Source organism: Periplaneta americana, chromosome 11, assembly GCF_040183065.1.
Source record: "Periplaneta americana isolate PAMFEO1 chromosome 11, P.americana_PAMFEO1_priV1, whole genome shotgun sequence".
Taxonomy (NCBI): Eukaryota; Metazoa; Arthropoda; class Insecta; order Blattodea; family Blattidae; genus Periplaneta; species Periplaneta americana.
Genome location: NC_091127.1, coordinates 94,771,520 through 94,794,219, shown reverse-complemented (window position 1 = coordinate 94,794,219; position 22,700 = coordinate 94,771,520). Strand labels below are relative to the sequence as shown.

General features: G+C 38.5%; 1 protein-coding gene and 1 long non-coding RNA gene across 5 annotated transcripts in view; one reads left to right on the top strand and one right to left on the bottom strand.

Annotated features, from left to right (window-relative positions):
• Positions 1 to 22,700, bottom strand: part of Ns2 (nucleostemin 2) — an 82,649-nt gene that overhangs the window by 20,206 nt on the left and 39,743 nt on the right. The gene's annotated exons all lie outside the window — the stretch shown is intronic.
• LOC138708620 (uncharacterized) lies at positions 13,525 to 15,269 on the top strand. The gene is made up of 3 exons (XR_011334726.1): positions 13,525 to 14,771; positions 14,871 to 15,085; positions 15,195 to 15,269. It is a non-coding gene; the product is annotated as an uncharacterized lncRNA (long non-coding RNA).

The window sequence follows — 22,700 nt, the reverse complement described above, 5'->3', positions numbered from 1 at the left end:
CAGGTGATTTTCTATTTTGAAGGCTGAAATTTCTTTTGCAAACTTCGTTTCGAATTTCGGTACTGAAAAATACTACAACTGGAAGTCATTTTCTAACTGTTATGTTGGCAGCAGTGACAGCAGTTGTCGGTAATGCAAATTCTGAAAATTCAAATTGTTCTAGATTTCTGTGCCGATTACTTACTTACTTACTGGCTTTTAAGGAACCCGAACGTTCATTGCTGCCCTCACATAAGCCTGCCATTGGTCCCTATCCTGAGCAAGATTAATCCAATCTCCACCATCATATCCCACCTCCCTCAAATCCATTTTAATATTATCTTCTCATCTACGTCTCGGCCTCCCCAAAGGTCTTTTGCCCTCCGGCCTCCCAACTAACACTCTATATGCATTTCTGGATTCGCCCATACGTGCTACATGTCCTGCCCATCTCAAACGTCTGGATTTTATGGTCCTAATTATGTCAGGTGAAGTATACAATGCGTGCAGCTCTGTGTTGTGTAACTTTCTCCATTCCCCTGTAACTTCATCACTCTTAGCCCCAAATATTTTCCTAAGAACCTTATTCTCAAACACCCTTAATCTCTGTTCCTCTCTCAACGTGAGAGTCCAAGTTTCACAACCATACAGAACTGGTAATATAACTGTTTTATAAATTCTAACTTTCAAATTTTTTGACAGAAGACTAGATGACAAAAGCTTCTCAACCGAATAATAACAGGCATTTCCCATATTTATTCTGTGTTTAATTTCCTCCCTAGTGTCATTTATATTTGTTACTGTTGCTCCAAGATATTTGAATTTTTCCACCTCTTCGAAGGATAAATCTCCAACTTTTATAGTTCCATTTCGTACTATATAATGGTCACGAGACATAATCATATACTTAGTTTTTTCGGGATTTACTTCCAACCCTATCACTTTACTTGCTTCAACTAGAATTTCCGTGTTTCCCCTAATCGTTTGTGGATTTTCTCCTAATATATTCACGTCATCCGCATAGACAAGAAGCTGATGTAACCCATTCAATTCCAAATCCTCTGTGTTATCCTGAACTTTCCTAATGGCATATTCTAGAGCGAAGTTAAAAAGTAAAGGTGATAGTGCCGATTACTGGAAGTTGAAATTTGAACATACTGTGGCAACCCTGCTAGAAACTTCTCGTTGCCTCGGGAGTCGAACACGCGTCCGGCAGAAGGGAGGACGCGCGAGAAGAGAAGAGAAAATGCTGTGAGACGCTGGCAGCTGTATGCGGGGAGAGAGGAAGGCCAGCACTGTGGCACGGCGCATGGCGAAGGGAAAGGGGGAGAAAACCGACTGCAATGGACGTACGTAGTCCGAGTGATGGGGAGACCGAGAATAGTCCAGAAATCGAAGGCTCGCGAAGTGTTACCTAACAAATAAAAGCGAGCAGCCTTTGAGAGGCCAGTTCAGTTTTGGACAGCGAGTTCAGTTTAGAACAGCGAGTTCAGTTTAGAACAGCGAGTCAGTCTTGTGAAGTAGCAGTGGACGAGCAAGGAAGCCAGCCTTCGAGATCTGAGTTCGACTTCAGGAGGACTGCAACTGTGGCAGCAACGCAGCGAGTGCGGCGTATCCGGAAGTCTTGAGTTCGAGTGCAGTGGACTGTCTCTGGAAGCCTTGGGTTCGATAAAATTGTGAACTTGAGTGAATGAGCTAGAAGAACTAGCCAAGGCAACAAACTGTGAACTGAAAACTGACAGTTTTGTTTTATAAATAGTGCTTTGTGAACATTAGTTGAGATTAGCAGTACATTGTTGTTCTCAATAATCCAGTGAATTGTCATTGTCGTCTGTGGAGTGCAATAACGAATACTGTGTTGCTGTGTGGAGTGAAATACCCATTGTTGATGGGAATGTTTAAATTCAGTTATAGAAAGTCATTCTTGTTGTAAATAAAAGTAACATTATTCTTTTGACTTAAAAGTCACAATACTAATAATTAATAATTAATATCAGTATGTTGTGTACATCAATTTTCGATGCCTGTGCGTCCTACTTTAAATGGTTCAAACCTACCCGCGCAAACGACAGTCTCTGTTTTCTCTCTCTAAGAAAGCAGGTTGGCTCGCTTTTCCCTCTTGTGAGGGAGAAAGCAAAGATCGCGCGACGACGAGTCACGTTGGCAGTAGAAATGCCCCCAGGCACTGTGATGTCAACCCACGCTAACACCCCAAACAAAGAAGAGCTTAGTGACATCAGCTCCGAGAGGGGTATATAAGAAGGCCCAGCGGCTGATAGCGTTAGAATCGACCTATTACTTAAAAGCCAAATTGGCTAGTCTCTTATATTGAGACAACTCATCCTGCCTAAGGTATTTCCGTGGTTTTCCCAAGGCGTTAAGACAAATGTCGGGATGAGCCCTAAAAGAAATGGGCCACGGACCTATATGCCCTTCCCCATAAAATCCCCCTTTTTCTTTTCTAACAAACGACTTAATGCCCTAGTTCAGAGTTTATAAAATTACTATATATATGTGCAAGGTCACTGATGTAATTGCAATGCGAAAGGACAGGGAACCTTCCAACTGCAGATTCAGAATTCACGGCGTCTCCTGGAGGTCTTCACTTGCCTCATCATCTAACAACAGACAGTCTTCTCGACGCCTCCTGCACTGCGAAATGACACAGTTCATTTCAATGTGCAGATTTACACCAGCCATCTCCTCCTCGTCCCGTCCCGTGATCATTTGATCACATTTCCGTCCCCCTCGCGTATGTGGTACCTAAGAGGTTACGTCCATTTTCGGTTTTCCCCTTCAAAATTTTCTAGAGTTCCTTCAGTGGAGCAGCGTAACCCGGAGTGAGACTAGTGGCCAACAGGCTTGGAGCTCACAAATTTAGTTTCGTACAGTCCCCCAACCCCTTGCAAGGACGCGTTTGCGTACCTTTTAAATTTGTCCTCCCAATTCTCCTCTTCGATTTTTCAATTTTTTGATAGGGTTAGACTAGTCAGACGGGGGTTAGCTAGCAGCTACCCTCGTCCAGTGCTCACTCTTCTCGCTTAGGCGCAGACACTTGCTTTTTGTTTGGACGTGTCTACACACAGCCACCACCCCAGGAACAGGGAGCCGGCCACGCCCCTGTCTCCTGTATTCTTTCCTACACCAGCCGAATCTTCCTCACTTCTTATGTACTTATTTTATTCTCGTCTCGCCACAGGCCTCATCACCATCTCCAACCCGCACACTTCTCTTCCCTGATCACCCTTATCTCTCACCATCCTGACTTCGACTCCCAGCCCTTATCCCAGCTAGTTCGATTAAACACAACCATCTCCTCAGCCCCCCTCTAGAGTAGGTAAGTCGCGAGTGTGCTCCATTGATCCGTCGATGATAGAGGTCACCCTTCCCCACTCCTCAAGTCGGTAAGTCGCACAGTACACTGTGTTGATCCTCCGATGCCAGGAGCTTGTTCTCGAAGTCAGTAAGTCGCACAGTAACGCTGTGTTGATCCTTCGAACTAGAGAACTAACCTTCTACCTCATTCCATCTCTCTCGTTTTCCTGCCCCCCCCCCCCACAAAACACATGAGAGCAAGCCGATTTTCCCCAGGCACTCCCGTTACCCCTACCTCCCTCTCACTCAAATCGTACTTTACCATCACCCATCATAATTCTCCCGGCATCGAAGCCTCAGGTAGAATTTCTAATTTCTATAACGACTCCCCCCGTTACCCCTACCATAGAACTAGGAGGGAACCATAGTTATACTTTCTTTGTTAGCCTATTTCTATAATAAACAATTGTTACTTCAAAAACAGTCTTTCCTTTAACCTTCACCACAGTTTCGTATCATCACTCCTTCCACCAGCTGCAGCCATCTTGTCACGTCTCTCCTGCTTCCCCTCCTCACCATGACTACACGTCGGAGAGAGGAACCACCACAGAGACCGGCGTATGACAAGTATTAATATTAATACATAATAGTTACTTTGTGTGTTGCGTTGTGGTTACAATTCAAGATTATAGTCAGATAACATACGGTGTGAGACATGCACTTGGGTGATCGACAGAAATGCCATTTCACATTTTAATTAATTTCTTTCGTGTTTAGATTTTTACTACAATAATGTCAAAGAAAGGAAACAGCATGGCAGTGACTCCTCCCTGAAAGAAAGTGTGTGCCATTCAGAGTATACTTCAGGAATCTGTTCATATGTATAATGAACTGAAGAAAGAAGATAATGAAGAAATTATGCACATGGAGACAGCAATTATAACTAAAATAGCAAAATTATTAGGTGTTAGTATTCTTAAGCACACATCCATTTCAAAGTGGCATTCAGTTTTCGGAGTTCATACTAATAATTTCACGTGATCAAACAAAATACTGTTTAGTCAAAGAAATGAATTTCATGTTATCAGAAAAAAATGCATTTTAATATTAGATCATATTATTCTACTAATTACCAACAAAATGTGCGAGAGGTCCGGGAGGAAAATATAGGCCTACTCTTTCACAAATTATTGAACCATTTAGAAAACATCTCTCTACATAAAGATGAGATGTGGTAAATAAGTAAATAAGCAAGACATTATTATTGTTAATACTATATTATTATTATTATTATTATTATTATTATTATTATTATTATTATTATAGTACATGGTATTGTGATTTTACTCTCTTTGGTAATATCTGGTATTAGTTGAAAACACTGAGACGGCCAAATTAGCATTTTAGGAACTGCTCTTACATAATCCTCACTATACAGACCTCCAAGATTATACTGTCAGTGCAGCAGTTTAGTTATTTTTACAAGCTTTACCATCAATGTCATATTGCGTGTGTAGGATCTTTGGGTATACTAATAGTCCATCGAGTATTATCGAGATTCTGTTTCTATTGTCGTGTGTTATAGACTCCTGATTATAATATAAGATGTATGTGTAGAGACCCAAAGTATAATATACCTGCACTTGTGCCCCAACTGTAACCTGCAGAATATTTTCAGCATTTTTCCTCATGTCAGTGAATTTTTTGAAGTGTAGAATTATATTGAACTTCAGAAATAAAACAAATAACTCAGAACTCAGGAGGATAGATCACTTGTGTTCATGTACAGCTATGGAAAATTTGGAGTGCTTTTATTGTATAAGTTTCGCTTACAACACACTATACATGTGCAGTAAACAAGAGCCCCTGCATATATGCTTCTTGTGGACAGCAAGTTACATAACTTACAGATGGACTCCCATCAAGACTAGCTCCAAATTTTAATTCCACATCTGTAGCCGACTGATTTGGATTTTGTTTTAATATATATATATATATATATATATATATATATATATATATATTGGTGATTAAGGCAGTGATAAATCATAGTATGCAAATTTGCAATCAGATATTTGACTTAGTGACTGAGGGAAACAGTGAAAAATAAAACCTAGCTAGACTGCTCAGCTATGGAGTTCAAACCAGACCTCCAGAATGTGAGTCTGAAACATTACCATCTGAACCATCTTACTCGCAATGAGCATTTTAATTAATAAGTTCTTATTGAAATTCATAAACTGGCTATTCTCGAAGTGTTCTGTGCATGGACAGCAATTTGCACTCAAATATTTTGTATTTTATTTTAGCAAGTTTCCTCGCATTTTTTACATCTGAAATCATTACAGCAAAATTTGACTTAACAATTAAACGAAATAAAAAGATAAAATTCCGAAACTTAACCACGTTAAGAACACATGATAAGCATAAACTAGTAGGCCTACACTAAAATATGTATGGATTTTTTTTTTTTTTTTATCTTTGGAGAAAGCAAAAGGATGCAGTTCTGGGTTTCGTCCTTTATTGTAGCTACAATTTAAAGCCTGAGCAATATGATCCTTAGGAAACCCTCATTCTTCTAATAAATATTTCGTTCTGTATGATCACCAGACATTGAATTTTTAAGCACTAAAAACTGGAGTTCTAGGTGCCTAAAATAAGCTCAAAAATTTAATTAATTAGGCTCCATTTTAGTAAAACTAGGCATTTTAGGCACATATGATTAGGCTTCAAATCTATTTATTTCACTGAAATTGTATACTAAAATACACAAAATATGGCAAAAAAAAAAAAATGTAAGAAATGGCGGCAGACTACTTACTTATAATCTTTTCGCTGTAAGAAAAATCCTAATGTAAACAATAGCACGTGACTGAAGTGAGGCTTCAATGGCCACTGTTTGGCGCCATAGATTCTCAGTACATGTTCCCGCCTACTGTTGTACATTCTGTTTCATGTTAAACATTTCCCGTTACTCATCAAGTAGGCCTAACCTCACTACTATGCAGTTGTTTGCTTAGGAAACGTTTACTTTATAATTACTGCAATTAAATTATCACATAACTTATTATATACCTTTGTTTTTCCGCTTTTGAGAGGGTTTCCATTCTTATGATTAATAACCACACACACCGAGGATACAGAAGCCGTACTATGACAACTACGAGCTCAAGTGATGCCAGCTTGTTACAAGAACAGACTACCGCGGTGTTACTGTTGGTATTCATCCGCGTTCATTGTACATAATAATATATAAAAATAGTTTTTCTTTTACATAGCATTTTACATATGAGTGAAGTTATATGTTTCATTGTATTTAACAACTAGAATTCAATTTTTTATTTTCAAATAATACAAGATTATGGTTTCCAAATACGAACTATATTTTCCTGCGTCATGTGAGTGTTTCGACTAGGAGCCAATCATAGGTATGACAGCAACGTGCTTATGTTTACATTAGGATTTTTCTTACAGCGAAAACAGTATAGTTACAATGGCTTTTAAGGAATCCGAAAGTTCATTGCCGTCCTCACACAAGCCCGCCATCAGTCCTTATCCTGAACAAGATTAATCCAGTCCCTCAAATTCATTTTAATATCTTCTCATCTATGCCTTAGCCTCCCAAAAAGTCTTTTCCCCTCAGGTCTTCTAACTAACACTCTATATGCATTTCTAGATTCACATATTGTGAATTGCCCATTGTGCAACTCAAACCAAGAAATGGATTCGGAACACCTCAAAATCTGTGCTTCAGTGGCTGGCCATGATAATATCTTTGAAAAATATTGGAGTGCAAGAGGTCAAATGACTTTATTGTCAAATGCCTGGCATTAGAAAACAACAACAACAGATTCACATATACGTGCTACATGCCCAGCCCATCTCAAATACAAAAGGTGTGTAGCTCTGCATTATGCAACTTTCTCCATTCTCCTGTAACTTCATCCTTCTTAGTCCTTATTCTCGAATACTCTTAATCTCTGTTCCTCTCTCAAAGTCAGAGTCCAAGTTTCACAATCATACAGAACAACCAGTAATATAATTGTTCACAAATTCTAACTTTCAGATTTTTCGAGAGCAGACTGGATGATAAAAGCTTCTCAACCGAATAATAACAGGCATTTCCCATATTTATTCTGTGTTATTTATATTTGTTACTGTTGCTCCAAGGTACTTGAATTTTTCCACCTTCCCAACAGGTAAATTTCAAATTTTTATATTTCCATTTCACACTATGTTCTGGTCACAAGACATAATCATATACTCTATTTTGTTGGAGTTTACTTCCAAACCCATCTCCTTACTTGCTTCAAGTAAAATTCCCGTGTCTTCCCTAATTGTTTGTGGATTTTCTCCCCACATATTCCATGTCACTTTCATGAACAAGCAGCTGATGTAACCTGTTCAATTCCAAGCCCCTTCTGTTTTCCTGGACTTTCCTAATGGCATATTCTAGAGCTAAAGAGTTGATCTTCTCAAAAGAATATTGGACAAAGTTTGTATGACATCAATAGAAGTGATATTTCTCAAAAGTTACACAGTTAGTGTAACCTTCTTAAAGATAGGTACAATTATGGACTCCTTACTTTCCCAAATAGCATGTATAAGCTTAAAAATTTTACTACATATTGTGTTTCCATCCTCTGCTGGAATCTGATCAATATCTGAGACTTTTACTTTTTCAGAATTTCTATCGCAATTTCGACTTCAGAAAGTGTGGTTTCGGGTATATATGGCTCAACAGTTTGTGTTTGAACTTCGTCCTGATCATTTCTATTTGGCCTATGCACATTTAGTAGTTGTCCAAAATAGTTTTTCTATCTGTTCAGGATGGAATGAGAGTCTGCAAGCAAGTCACCATTCTCATCCTTGATCATGTTTACCCTTGTCTGATATCCTTTCTTAAATTTCTTTATGCCCTTATATAAACCTCTAATGTTTTCTTTCAAGTAATTTCTCTTCTCATTTCTAAGTGTACAACTCGCTTTCCGTTTTTCACTGAAATACAGTGAAACCTGTTCAAATCGGAACCTGAATAATCCAGAATCCTATCTATTTCGGAACAATTTATTGGTCCCAGCGAAATTCGTATGTAATATGTGTAATTTTTCCTGAATAAAGCCGAAACTGCCCAACGCGGAAATGGACACTGTCTGCTATTGTTAAAAAAAAAATAATATTTTGGATACACTACTTTAATGTAAACTATATTCTGAAGCAACATGTACTTTCAAGGAATGTACGAAATAAGTAGGTCACTAAGATGAAAACAAGTTTTCTTTGCAAAATTTTAGAGGGTGCGAGGATGTGTTGGCCTGATGTTCATAAACTTTATTACGTCTATTGACTAGGCAGACGAGTCCCTTCGAAGATTTTCGACAGTTACGATTTTACTGTCATAACTGGGCAGAATATAAGTGTAGTGATTTCATTATAAAATGTGGCAATTAATTAAGTGATGAAGTAAAAGATATTGAGTTAAAGGAAAATGAGAAACGAAGTGTATGGGAAATGTGGACAACTAAGGTGCAACACTGAAAAATAAAGGCCATATCATGAGTGAGTGGCTTGTGGTCAATAATGGGGACATAAAAAAAAAAACAGAAAACAACTGGTTACATAGAAACAAATGAACTGTTATGGGAGTGGATTCCTCATACTAATTTCTGGATCTATTATGCAAAGCAAACCCTTGAACTAGCAAAAAAATCAGATAAGCCAGAATTTAAGGTTTCTAATGGATGGCTCCTAGTTCAATTAAATTAACCCTGCGTAAGTGTGGCTCAAGACTGCAACATCTTTAGTGTGGCCGGTCTCTCAGACCATCCTACCAATATATTCTTTCTTTTTAGTTTTATTTCATGTTATGTTTGTGGGTAAGATAGCTGACTTAAATTTTGAGATATCTTGTGTTCAAATTAAGGACAGGTAGGTATCAGGTCTTGGGTTCGAGCCTGTTATTGCAATACAAATTGTTTAATTCCGTGTCCCATTCATTGCAACTGGAAATACTTATAAATTGTGAAAAGATGAGAGAGTGTTATTTTGAAGTTCATGGAATTTCATAATATATAGAGGGGGATTCTATAGAATGTTTTGCCTGAGGTCTGGCTTTAAATCTTGTCATTCCAATGAGAATTTTTTTCCTAAATTCTGAATATGTGGTAACTAGATAAAAGAAAGATTTATGGGCCTACTCCGTTGTGTGAATTCAGATTTCAATTAGTTACATTTTGGTAAAGAATCCTAGGTTCAAATCTGTCATTCCACTTCAGGATTTTAACTCAAGCCCCATTCTCCATATTTTGTAAGGGCAACGAAACTTGAAAAAGTTTACTGTGTCCCTTTCAAACTTCCCACATTTTAATTAATCACTGGAATTATGAAATGAGTCTGGTAATAAAAGAAGGAGAATCTCAAAGAATTATTTCATTTGTTCCAAATTAATTCATCTGTGACATGTTCGGTATAAAACAAAATGGCGACTCCGTAGCAACATGCACAAACTGTTTTCTGGTATGCAGAGACGAAATAAATAATTACCTGTGCAAAGAAATTATAGAAGAGAATATGGAGGAAATGCGCCTGATGGGAAAATCATTAAGGCATGATGTGAGAAGTTTCTGGTGACTGGAAGTGTGAACAAACAATTAGGAGGTTCTCGTCGACGTGTCTCAGAAGAGAAAATTGAAGAAATTAGAGCAGGATTTCAAAGAATTCCTCAAAAATCAATTCGCCATTCATTCCGACAGTTCAATGTGCCGAGATCAACTGTGCATCCAGTGCTTCATAAGCAACTTCGTTTGTACCCTACAAGAGGTAAATTATTCAACAATTAAAACCAGATGACAGGCCACGACGACAGACATTTGCTATTGAAATGCTGGATCGTATTGACAGTGACCTTCAATTTCTTGAAAACCTTTTGTTTTCAGACGAGGCAATGTTTCGTGCATCAAGATCTGTCAATCGACACAATGTAGCCCAAAAGTAAAAGTTTAGTGCGGTCTGATGAAGAACAGGATTACCGGTCCTTTTTTCTTCCATGAGGAGTCAATAACTGGCACAGTATACCAAAACATGTTGGAATAGTTCTTGTACCACCAGGTAGCTGATCTGCAACCTCAAGTAGTCTTTCAACAAGACGGAGCCTCCTCATATTAGAGCCTGGATGTTCGGAATTCCCTACAGAAACCTTCCCAGATCACTGGATTGAACGAGGCGGACCAATTTGGTGGCCACCACGTTCGCTAGACATCACTCCACTGGACTTCTTTCTCTGGGGCTATGTAAAAGACCATGTGTTTGCGACTCCACTACAAGATATTCCAGTTTTACGGACCCGTATCTGTGACACAATATTGTAACAGTATCAGTGGACTTGTTGGACAGAACGTGGAACGAAATCGAATACAGACTTGATGTTCGTGCTACCAATAATGTACATGTAGGGGGTGTATTAGTGTATGACAATGAAACTTTGAGTTTCTCTTTCTTTTAATACCTGTCTCATTTCAATATTTCGCATTTTTTTGTTAGCAATGATTAATTGAAATGTGGGACTTTTGAAAGGGATGCATTGTATTTTTTTCTACAATACAATATAATGTTCAGCGTCTAGCTCATGTTCACTTCCTGAATCATCTTCTCTCGCCTCTATGATATAGTCTTCCACAGCGTCTGATTCGCTATTTGATACTGGTTCATGTTCGGAATATGAATACTTTCTAGTAGCCTCTGAATTCGACTTTCTTGTTCATAATTCATTACATCTAGAACAACTTACATATATAAATAGCAATAATAATAATAATAATAATAATAATAATAATAATAATAATAATGAAGATAACAATAATGATAATAATAATAATAATAATAATAATAATAATAATGTGATGAACGTGAGATTGGCCTATATCGTATTTTATTGTAATGTATTTCATCAATATGCTAATTTTACAATTTACCTCCTTGTTATTATCGTTATTGTAATTAAATTAACAAAATACGAACATTATTATATAAAATTGTACTTATATATATGGAAGTTATATATACCTGCTTGTCGATCTCCAAGTTACGACAACAGTGTGGTCGGTCTCTGACACCGAATCGCCTTGTCTTACTTGAAAAAGGCATCTTTTGTTAACTGGCCTTGCTCTGGTATGTAAAGGGCAATAAAATAGAAAGCTATACAAAATAACAACCCCTGTCCTTGAGTGGATGGGGAAAGAACAGTAAATTTATTCTAAGGTCGGTCTCTGACACCGTGCCACACTAACGCAGGGTTAATAATGTGCAGTGATATACAGTACAGGATTATAGTGTAATGTTAGATATTAAATTTAGTGTTATTATTATTATTATTATTATTATTATAATACTTTAATAGTGTTTAATGAATGAGTTACGATATAATTTATATAGAAAATGAGATTTTCATGAAGATGATTCACCAATGGAATTAGAGACAGAAAGCTGATTTAATGTCAATAGTGTTAAACGGAATATTTTGTACTTAATGCAATTTACGGCATGCCATTTTGTTTCTCATTTATACAAATGATAAAATATTCCATTTTAACTTCACACCTGAATAACATGGAAACCCGTCCACAACGAAAAAAAAAAAAAAATTTAGAACCATGTCACTTCCGTCTTGAACAGGTTTTACTGTAATTATCTCTTATTCGTCTAGACAGGATCCCATAAGAATTTCAATTTTGCCCATTTCCTTCTTTCTACTACTATGCAACAATCTTCATTAAACCACGGTTTCTTTTTCTTAGTTTCATAATAGCCTATGCTCAGCTCAGCTGCAATTTTGATGCTATGTCTGGTACTTTCCCACACACTATTAATATCTAATTCTACCTCAACTTCATTGGAACTTCGTGAAGTGATAAACCTATTGAAATTTCGATATTGATAATGTTGCTTGGTTTCATCTTTTAATTTTGGAATACTGAATCTCATAATATTTACTTGTTGCTCTACTTGCTTGGCTACTGATAGTCTTTCTCTTAATTTTCCAATTATCAAATTATGGTCAGAATCAGTCTGCCTCTTTGAAGGATCGAATATCTATTATACTAGTATGTCTTCATTTATCTATCAAGATGTGATCTATTTGGTTGTGTATCAACCCATCTAGAAGTCGAAGTATATTTATGCAAATCCTTATTTTCACGATTCAATTTTTTGATGTGGCAAAGTTGACTAACCTAACTCCGTTATCATTACTAGTTATGTATAGGGTCTTTTTTCCAATAGTCGGTTTAAAAGTATCCTCCCATCCTACTTTAGCATTGAAATCCCCCAATAAAATTTTCACGTTAATATCTAGATAATTGATCAAAGTGTGTTCCAATTCCTCACAGAAGCTATCCTGTAGGGGCGTGAGCATTTATAACTACGATATCGTACCTAGGTAATTGATCAAAGTGTGTTCCAATTCCTCACAGAAGCTATCCTTTATATGGTCTGTAGGGGCATGAGCATTTATAACCAATATTTCGCAATATCGCAACATCTACCCTTAAGTACTAAATATGATAATCTATCACTGATAAATTCGACCCTTTTTACCGCTGATTTTATTCTTTTATGAATAAGGATTCCTGTTCCTAATTTGTGATTATTGTTTCCTTTCCTGTAGTACAACAAGTACCCTCCTATTGGCAGTATCATTCCCACCTAACCTTCCATACTCCCACAAAGTCTATTCTATATCTAACTAGTTCTTTTGCTACTAATGTTACCCCTCCTGTTCTATAAAGACTAGTTACATTCCAAGTACCAAATCTCGTAACCTTATTCCTTTGCTGTGGTCGCGCCAAAGAATCAGTCCCATTCCCAATGGGGTTTCATAACAAGCTGTTTTTTTTACGGTGATGGGTGGTTAAGCCATATGTCCAACCTCCAAGCTGGAGAACACCCCTTATCGGCTGTCCATGACTGCTTATTCAATATATTCGCAGCTACACTCCATATCTGGAGGCTCCCTCTTCTAACTGCAAACTGACGATGTGCCATGCCGTGATGATAGGAACCCACAATACAAAGATATTATATAAACACAGCTGCACAAATATAATATACTGAAAAAAATTAAATAATTATTACACGTTTTAAGTCATTGAAATTCAGTTCCATCATGCTCATTCTTGTTCATAATTATCTGCACAATACATCACCAGAATTTTTTCTGAATTCTCCACAGTTAATATTTATCTTTTGGCAGTGAGAATTATTGTGAAAGCAGAAAAACTTCTTTCTACTGAAACAGATGTGAGAGGAGCAAATTTTAAATTAGCTACAGTAGAAACATCAATACCTACTGGAACATTTACATTTTCCCCCAATATAACTTTTGATACTTTTTCCAACAATGAAAATCCTACCACAGTATAGAGAACATACAGTAAGGACACCTAAGCTATTTCGTGGGAACAAATTCTGAGTGCACATGTCACAAAACCGGGTGTATTATCTGAAACCTCCACCAGATGGATCTGCATGTACGACAGTGCTGGCATAATTTAATATTAACTGAAAACATTACATTACTCATCTTTTAACAATTTGAAAGACATAAGGCAAAGGAATGGCAATATAACCATAATAATAATTACTTCCGTATGGAATCATCATGAAAATATTCACTAACTGACACTAAAGTTCACTGTTTGAGGCTTATGTTGGTAGAATTGATCCAAGTACAACGTAGTACATCATGGCGTCCGTTGCAGTGAAGTGCGAACATGAACGTCAACAATAAGTATTTTGACTTCCTAGCGACATAATATTAATGATAGATAATGATAATGGCTAAGAGCACAAAGATTGTATGTACAAAAAGAATGTAAAAAAAGTGTGTGTTATTGGTACTGCCTGATTTGTCTTGGTGTAACTTATTCTTCATCGCAAACTGAAACCGTTAAATTCGGAGTTGCGCTTGGGCGCGGGTTCGATCCCCGCTTGGACTGATTACCTTGTTGGGTTTTTTCCGAGGTTTCCGTACTGCAACGCGAATTCAGGTAATAAATGGCCAATTCTTGTCCTCGTCTTGTCAAATACCAACTCGCTATCACCAATCCCATCGATGCTAAAAAAAAACCTAGTAGTTGAAACAGCATCGTTAAATAATTACAAAAACACTCTTCATAAAAACTACAGAGGACTGTGACAAGATAAAATACCATTTCGCCACTTCACAACATTTGTTTTTCATTGACATACAACCTTTGTATTCTTACTCACTGCTGTCTAATAATGAAACGAAATTAACCTAAGCTACATTATTTCCCGATTATCTCTGATCACAGGTATTAAGTGGCAGCAATCTCAAAGATAATGGATACTGAGAAAACAACAACACGAGGTGGTATTTGTGCTGTGAAATTTTGTTGCAATAATAAAAGGAACCTAAGTCAAAATATAAGCTTATTTCGTTTTCCAAAAGACAGAGATAGGTAAATACAATGAGATGATCACATATCTTAATAAAAAATTACGAACTTCTTCACTCAAAAAAAAATAATAATTCTGATACATACTCAATTTAATTTCAGATGTAAAATATGGGTTCAAGCATGTGGCTGTGAACACTTATTCCGGATTATGAGGGATCTTAATGGCTTAATGTATAGGGTATGCAGTTTACATTTTCCACAAGAAATGATTACAAAAAAAGGCACTTCCAAAGTATCCCGATTAACTGCAGATGCTGTTCCAGTGCTAAACATACCTGAATTTCGAAATAATTCAGTACAACCTGCACGTTCAGGTTAGTATTAATTTTTGGCAATTGTGAAAGTTTTAACAAAGATTCTGTGGAATCAATTCCATTTGTGTGAGTTAACCTAAATAACAATTAATACATCTCTTATTTCTAGATGGAGGACCGCATACTGGCCCATTCCGCATCGTACCAGAATTTCAAGAGAGTGCAGTACAACCTACACGTTCTGGTTAGTATATATTTTTGGCAATTGTGAAAGTTTTCACAAAGATGCCGGAGAAAACAATTCCATTTCTGTGAGTTAACCTAAATAACAATTAATTCATCTCTTATTTCTAGATGGAGGACCGCATACTGGCCCATTCTGCATCGTACTGGAATTTCAAGAGAGTGCAGTACAACCTACACGTTCTGGTTAGTGAAAGTTTTTACAAAGATACCAGTGAAAACAATTCCATTTCTGTGAGTTAACCTAAATAACAATTAATTCATTTCTTGAATAATTTCAAGGGAAAAATTGTTCCAGGGCCGGGTATCGATCCCGGGACCTCTGGTTGAACGTACCAGCGCTCCACCACTGAGCTACACGGGAACTCCACCCGACACCGTCTCAACTTTTCCCTTTATATCCACACAACTCGCGTGGGCTGACGAAACGCCAGAGACCCACAACGAGTGCACACAATCTCTGTGTGACTTGAAATTGTGGTTTTCTGTTAACGTACACAGTAACGTATATATTATGCAAATCTAGTCTTTCAGGTGAAGCTCCCTGTAAAGCAGATTTGAATAATTTCAAGGGAAAAATTGTTCCGGGGCCGGGTATCGATCCCGGGACCTCTGGTTGAACGTACTAGCGCTCCACCACTGAGCTACACGGAAACTCCACCCGACACTGTCTCAACTTTTCCCTTTATATCCACACAACTCGCGTGGGCTGATGAAATGCCAGAGACCCACAACGAGTGCACACAATCTCTGTGTGACTTGAAATTGTGGTTTTCTGTTAACGTACACAGTAATGTATATATTATGCAAATCTAGTCTTTCAGGTGAAGCTCCCTGTAAAGCAGATTTGAATAATTTGAAAGGGAAAAATTGTTCCGGGGCCGGGTATCGATCCTGGGACCTCTGGTTGAACGTACCAGCGCTCCACCACTGAGCTACACGGGAACTCCACCCGACACCGTCTCAACTTTTTCCTTTATATCCACACAACTTGCGTGGGCTGACGAAACGTCAGAGACCCACAACGAGTGCACACAATCTCTGTGTGACTTGAAATTGTGGTTTTCTGTTATACTTCGCACGAAAACATGACGACCTTCCCTCATCCCCTTCACCAGTTAACTGCAGGCACGCGCAAGGGATAAACACTTAGCCAAGTTGCCAATTCTTGAAGTCATTGTGATTTGCGAACGTTTTTCAAACTGTGTTCCGTGAAACCGCGATTTTCAGCGAGACTATATTATATTTGTAATATACCTTAATTTATGATTACTAAAACAAAATTGGTATAAAAATGAACAAACTTATTTTAAAAATACTTTATATTTATATTTTCACTAACATGTTTTGCCTAAATAAACAAGGGAATGCAGAATTATATAAGTGTTAAATTCTCATGTTATTGAAGTTCCAGAATTTTATACTTAATTAAGGATGTTGCGCTGGTAAAATTTTCGGAAACTGTAATCATTGAATAGAAATTTATAGTACAAGAGAGTAAAATTAGATTTTGGGTAATAATGTCCACGATTGCATAAAATCCGTTTACTCTAGTATGCTATACAATATTTTATTCATTACTGGTATGTAAATTTAATTTTAAATTGTAAGTCTTTTCTTTGTAATGTGTTGTTGGAAAAGAAGTTCATATATATTCATTTTGTTATTGCGAATATGTTGGTTGTCATGTAGAGAGAGATTTAAAAACATTTAATTCACTGCTGTAAGTTAGAAAACTTTTAAGCACTGCTGTGAATAACGTCATTATTTAGGTTGCTAAGGACGGTGAAATAAAGACCAGTTTAGATACCAGTCATGGATAAATGTAGTCCTTTTACATAATTATTTCATAACACGAAAATCATATTAAAGCACAAAAGAATATATCTGTTTCTCTGCCAGTTTAGTTGCCGATTCGATGCAAATTTTCTGTAGGCCTAAGGAACGTTATAAGATACGAAATACGATTGAATTAATTAAGGGGGCATGTACACTTCTTATACCTTAAAATTCTGTTATGTAATATATATGCCTAATATAAAATTTAAATTTCTACACCAACTATTGAAGTTCATTCAGGTAAAACAACCTGTATTAGTTTTTTTTAGTTATTTAACGACACTGTATCAATTACTAGGTTATTTAATATCGATGGGACTGGTGATAGCAAAATGGTATTTGACGAGATAAGGCCGAGGATTCGCTATAGATTACCTGACATTCGCCTTACTGTTGAGAAAAACCTCTGAAAAAACCCAATCAGATAAATCAGACAAAGCGGGAACTGAACCCACGCCCGAGTGTAACTTCAGATCGGCAGTTAACTCAGCCATCTGAGCTACGCCAGTGGCTCTGTATTAGTTCTGAAATTATGATTTTTAATGTAAAGTGCGGCATTGGCTATAATAGCTGTTACAAGGAATACGGCATAGGGTAAACTAGGGTCTGTTGGACAGTCGGGCATGTTGGACACTCCGTACTTTAACGTGTTACCACGCCACTTGTGGGCACCACATTCAGCTAGAAGTCAATGACTGAAGTAGCCACGAGTGGGGCTACTTCCGTCATTGACTTCTAGCTGAATGTGGTGCCTACAAGTGGCGTGGTAACACAAAGTAGGGGAAAGGTGGGTAGCGCCGGACACTTAAGAATTATTACTTCTACAGTAACTAATTAACATATATTCAACTTACACATTAATGTAATACACTTTGCATGACATAAGGACATTGTTTATACACGTTACTAATGATAGAAAACACTGGAATAAATATTATTAGTAATATTTGGAAGTTACATTTCTAAGCTTTATTGGCAAATGTAGGGTAACCCCGGATACTTTAAATCAATGCACAACTTCACGTTTTCTGCTGAAAGCAGCGATTACAATGAAACGAAACATCATCTGGCTCAACCTCAGCACATTCTTCATGTTCCCACCCTTTGCATGTGCAGTACTGAATCCAGTTTTCTTCAAATATTTCTCCACATATTATGCAAACCGTTTTCTCAGGCACTCCAGTTCTCTTTCGAGAAACACCCTTAGAAGTTGACTGAATCTCAGATGTAGGGCCAAATAAAACCTTTCTCTATGATTTTCCTTGTGCTGTACTGGATCTGCTTCATTTTTTAATGCTCTTTTCTTCAAGAACTTGAATGGAGATGTTAAAATTTCGCTTCTCTGAGCTTTCCTTTTCCGAGTTTTGCTCCTTCTCTTACTGGCATCTGGGAGAGGTGAAAGCTCCTTCAAAATGTTAACAACCGGCATAGCCTTGTTCTTGTCCACCTCGAATGATGTTTTAGGGCTTTCATCTGCAGGCTGGAGCTTCTGTTTGATGGTGTGGTGAGGCTTTCAAAAACATGTGGACTTGACCTGAAATTTGAGGGAGCATTTCGTTCTTCTGAGGCTTGTACAGGAGTTTGTTCCTCTACGGCTGGTCTAGACCTGTTGTCAGCAGGCAGTTCGTCTAGGGGTGGTTTGGCTGTGCCCTCCTGAGCTTCTGGGATGTCTGTGAGGAGTGATGGCAGGAAATCATTTTCTGTAAAAACTCCGGGATTTAAGGGTGGATTCCTGTGCATGAAAACCCATATCTTGCTATATCCAGGCGACAAGATTTGGCGTACGCGGTTGAAACTAACCCAGAGATTTCATTCTCAGTTATTCGAAGCCCAGAATTTTGCCTCATCCACATAGCAGAAGCTTCTGCATACGCTGCCTTGAACGGTTTCATAAACGTCCTGTCTAAAGGTTGGAGTTTATGCGTTGTGTGAGGAGGAGTGTTGTTCATATGCACATTACTTTCTCGTGCACAGTTGATCACTGTGAGCTCCTTGTGGCTACTGTGCCCATCCAAAATCAGGAGCACAGGATTTTGAGGTATAGGCTTTGTATGTTTAATAAAATATTTGAGCGAGATTAGAAAGGTTTCTGCACTCATACAGCCATTTGGTTGTGCTCAACCGCATTTTTCATAGATTCTTCCGACCAGGAACCCCGGTTAGTGCACCTTCCCTTAAAATTCGGCATTATTATCTGCAGAACTGCAAGGAACAAAAAAGCTCTTGTGATAGAGACAATAAACATTCATATTACACTGACTACCAAAGAAAGTGTAACACAATTTTCGTTTCTACTCTGATCATACAGTATTTCTGGGAGTGGAGTGCTGGGAATCGAACCCGAGTCCTCTGGATCTATAGTCAGACATTCTAACTCATGACTATGTAGGCGGTCATTATTATTATTAGTAGTAGTAGTAATATTACTACTAGACCTAATAATATGCATGCCAGTTTATAATACAAGCTGTCCGCGGCTACCCGCGATTTGACTGTCCGCGGCTACCCATTGTGCATATAACGTTCTATAAATTAATAGAACCAAAACCATACCAGCTTTAACGCTGTAAGATGCAATACATGTAAAACACATTCCTAACGACACACCGGATGTATAATAATAAAGATCAACTTACTTGTGTAACCGGTAGGAGGTCTTCAAATTTAATCTCGCTGCCAGAAGTCTAAACAATTACTCACAACAATTATATTACAAGCACACCAGTCGACGCAACTCAATCAACTGATAACATTCAAGGTCCAACAAAGCGGGAAGTCATATGCAAGTAAAACAGGATTACCAACTTTTGTTAGTTTAGAGAAAACCCTAGTGTCCGGGGCTACCCACTGTCCGGGGCTACCCACCGTTCCCCTACGGAGTGTCCAACATGCCCGACTGTCCAACAGACCCTAGTTTACCCTAAGCTTTTTTTTTCTTTTTCACAAACTATATTCCTTAAAACTCTTTTCCTGGTAATTCCGAAAGTGCTGGATAGAATCGAATGAAATTTTTTCTGCATTCTTAAACATAATGTACAATTCAGGCCAGAATATTTCCGCAAATTTATTTGCTGTTGGCGATATCTCTTTCGAGTACTGTTCACATACTGTTCGACGAAGTAAATCACGCATAAAATCGTCTATCTTAACGAATTCTGTTTTAATTTATTTTCTCTTCAGTTGGTGAACCGTAATTCTTAATTTCTATGTCCCATATATATATATTTTTTAACAACTCCGCCGGTTGCGTCCGATGTTAAGTGATTAAGATTTGTACTTATCAAACTGCCTCAACTTTCGATTACTCTATGGATAGAATTTCTAACGTTAGCTGTATAAATTTAACACTTCGTTTTCTTAGCTACGCTCCTCTGCAAATAACATATTCTGTTTTCTTCGACGGTGTTATTTGTTCTTGTCATGATCTTCAGGTGAATCAGGAGGCCTGACTGCTCCAACACTCTTTAATCATGGCCAGAATAAATTAAACATATTGAAGCGCACAACGGTATAAAACAACACGTCGACAAATGTCTAAAAAGACACTGAGAACGGGTGAAACCGAAAAGGTATAGAGGCAATGACTGCTATATTTGGCAATGCTGGGATATATTGTATTTCTGCCACGCGGCTAGGGGTTGAGTAGAGGATGGGGGTTTATGAGGGATTACCAATTCCAAGAAGAGAGGCCGTCATGTTTTCGAGCCAAGTATAACGTACACAGTAACGTATTATTATGCAAATCTAGTCTTTCAGGTGAAGCTCCCTGTAAAGCAGATTTGAATAATTTCAGGGGAAAAATTGTTCCGGGGCCGGGTATCGATCCCGGGACCTCTGGTTGAACGTACCAGCGCTCCACCACTGAGCTACACGGGAACTCAACCCGACACCGTCTCAACTTTTCCCTTTATATCCACACAACTCGTGTGGGCTGACGAAATGCCAGAGACCCACAACGAGTGCACACAATCTCTGTGTGACTTGAAATTGTGGTTTTCTGTTAACGTACACAGTAACGTATATATTATGCAAATCTAGCCTTTCAGGTGAAGCTCCCTGTAAAGCAGATTTGAATAATTTCAAGGGAAAAATTGTTCCGGGGCCGGGTATCGATCCCGGGACCTATGGTTGAACGTACCAGCGCTCCACCACTGAGCTACACGGGAACTCCACCCGACACAGTCTCAACTTTTCCCTTTATATCCACACAACTCGCGTGGGCTGACGAAATGCCAGAGACCCACAACGAGTGCACACAATCTCTGTGGGACTTGAAATTGTGGTTTTCTGTTAACGTACACAGTAACGTATATATTATGCAAATCTAGCCTTTCAGGTGAAGCTCCCTGTAAAGCAGATTTGAATAATTTCAAGGGAAAAATTGTTCCGGGGCCGGATATCGATCCCGGGATCTCTGGTTGAACGTACCAGCACTCCACCACTGAGCTACACGGGAACTCCACCCGACACCGTCTCAACTTTTCCCTTTATATCCACACAACTCGCGTGGGCTGACGAAACGCCAGAGACCCACAACGAGTGCACAAAATCTCTGTGTGACTTGAAATTGTGGTTTTTCTGTTAACGTTCACAGTAACGTATATATTATGCAAATCTAGCCTTTCAGGTGAAGCTCCCTGTAAAGCAGATTTCAATAATTTCAGGGGAAAAATTGTTCCTGGGCCGGGTATCGATCCCGGGACCTCTGGTTGAACGTACCAGCGCTCCACCACTGAGCTACACGGGAACTCCACCCGACACAGTCTCAACTTTTCCCTTTATATCCACACAACTCGCGTGGGCTGACGAAACGCCAGAGACCCACAACAAGTGCACACAAGCTCTGTGTGACTTGAAATTGTGGTTTTCTGTTAACGTACACAGTAACGTATATATTATGCAAATCTAGCCTTTCAGGTGGAAGCTCCCTGTAAAGCAGATTTGAATAATTTCAAGGGAAAAATTGTTCCGGGATCTCTGGTTGAACGTACCAGCGCTCCACCACTGAGCTACACGGGAACTCCACCCGACACAGTCTCAACTTTTCCCTTTATATCCACACAACTCGCGTGGGCTGACGAAACGCCAGAGACCCACATGAGTGCACACAATCTCTGTGTGACTTGAAATTGTAGTTTTCTGTTAACGTACACAGTAACGTATATATTATGCAAATCTAGCCTTTCAGGTGAAGCTCCCTGTAAAGCAGATTTGAATAATTTCAAGGGAAAAATTGTTCCGGAGCCGGGTATCGATCCCGGGACCTCTGGTTGAATGTACCAGCGCTCCACCACTGAGCTACACGGGAACTCCACCCAACACAGTCTCAACTTTTCCCATTATATCCACACAACATGCGTGGGCTGACGAAATGCCAGAGACCCACAACGAGTGCACACAATCTCTGTGTGACTTGAAATTGTGGTTTTCTGTTAACGTACACAATAACGTATATATTATGCAAATCTACTCCTTTTAAGGTGAAGCTCCCCGTAAAGCAGATTTGAATAATTTCAAGGGAAAACTTGTTCCGGGGTCGGGTATCGATCCCGGGACCTCTGGTTCAACGTACCAGCGCTCCACCACTGAGCTA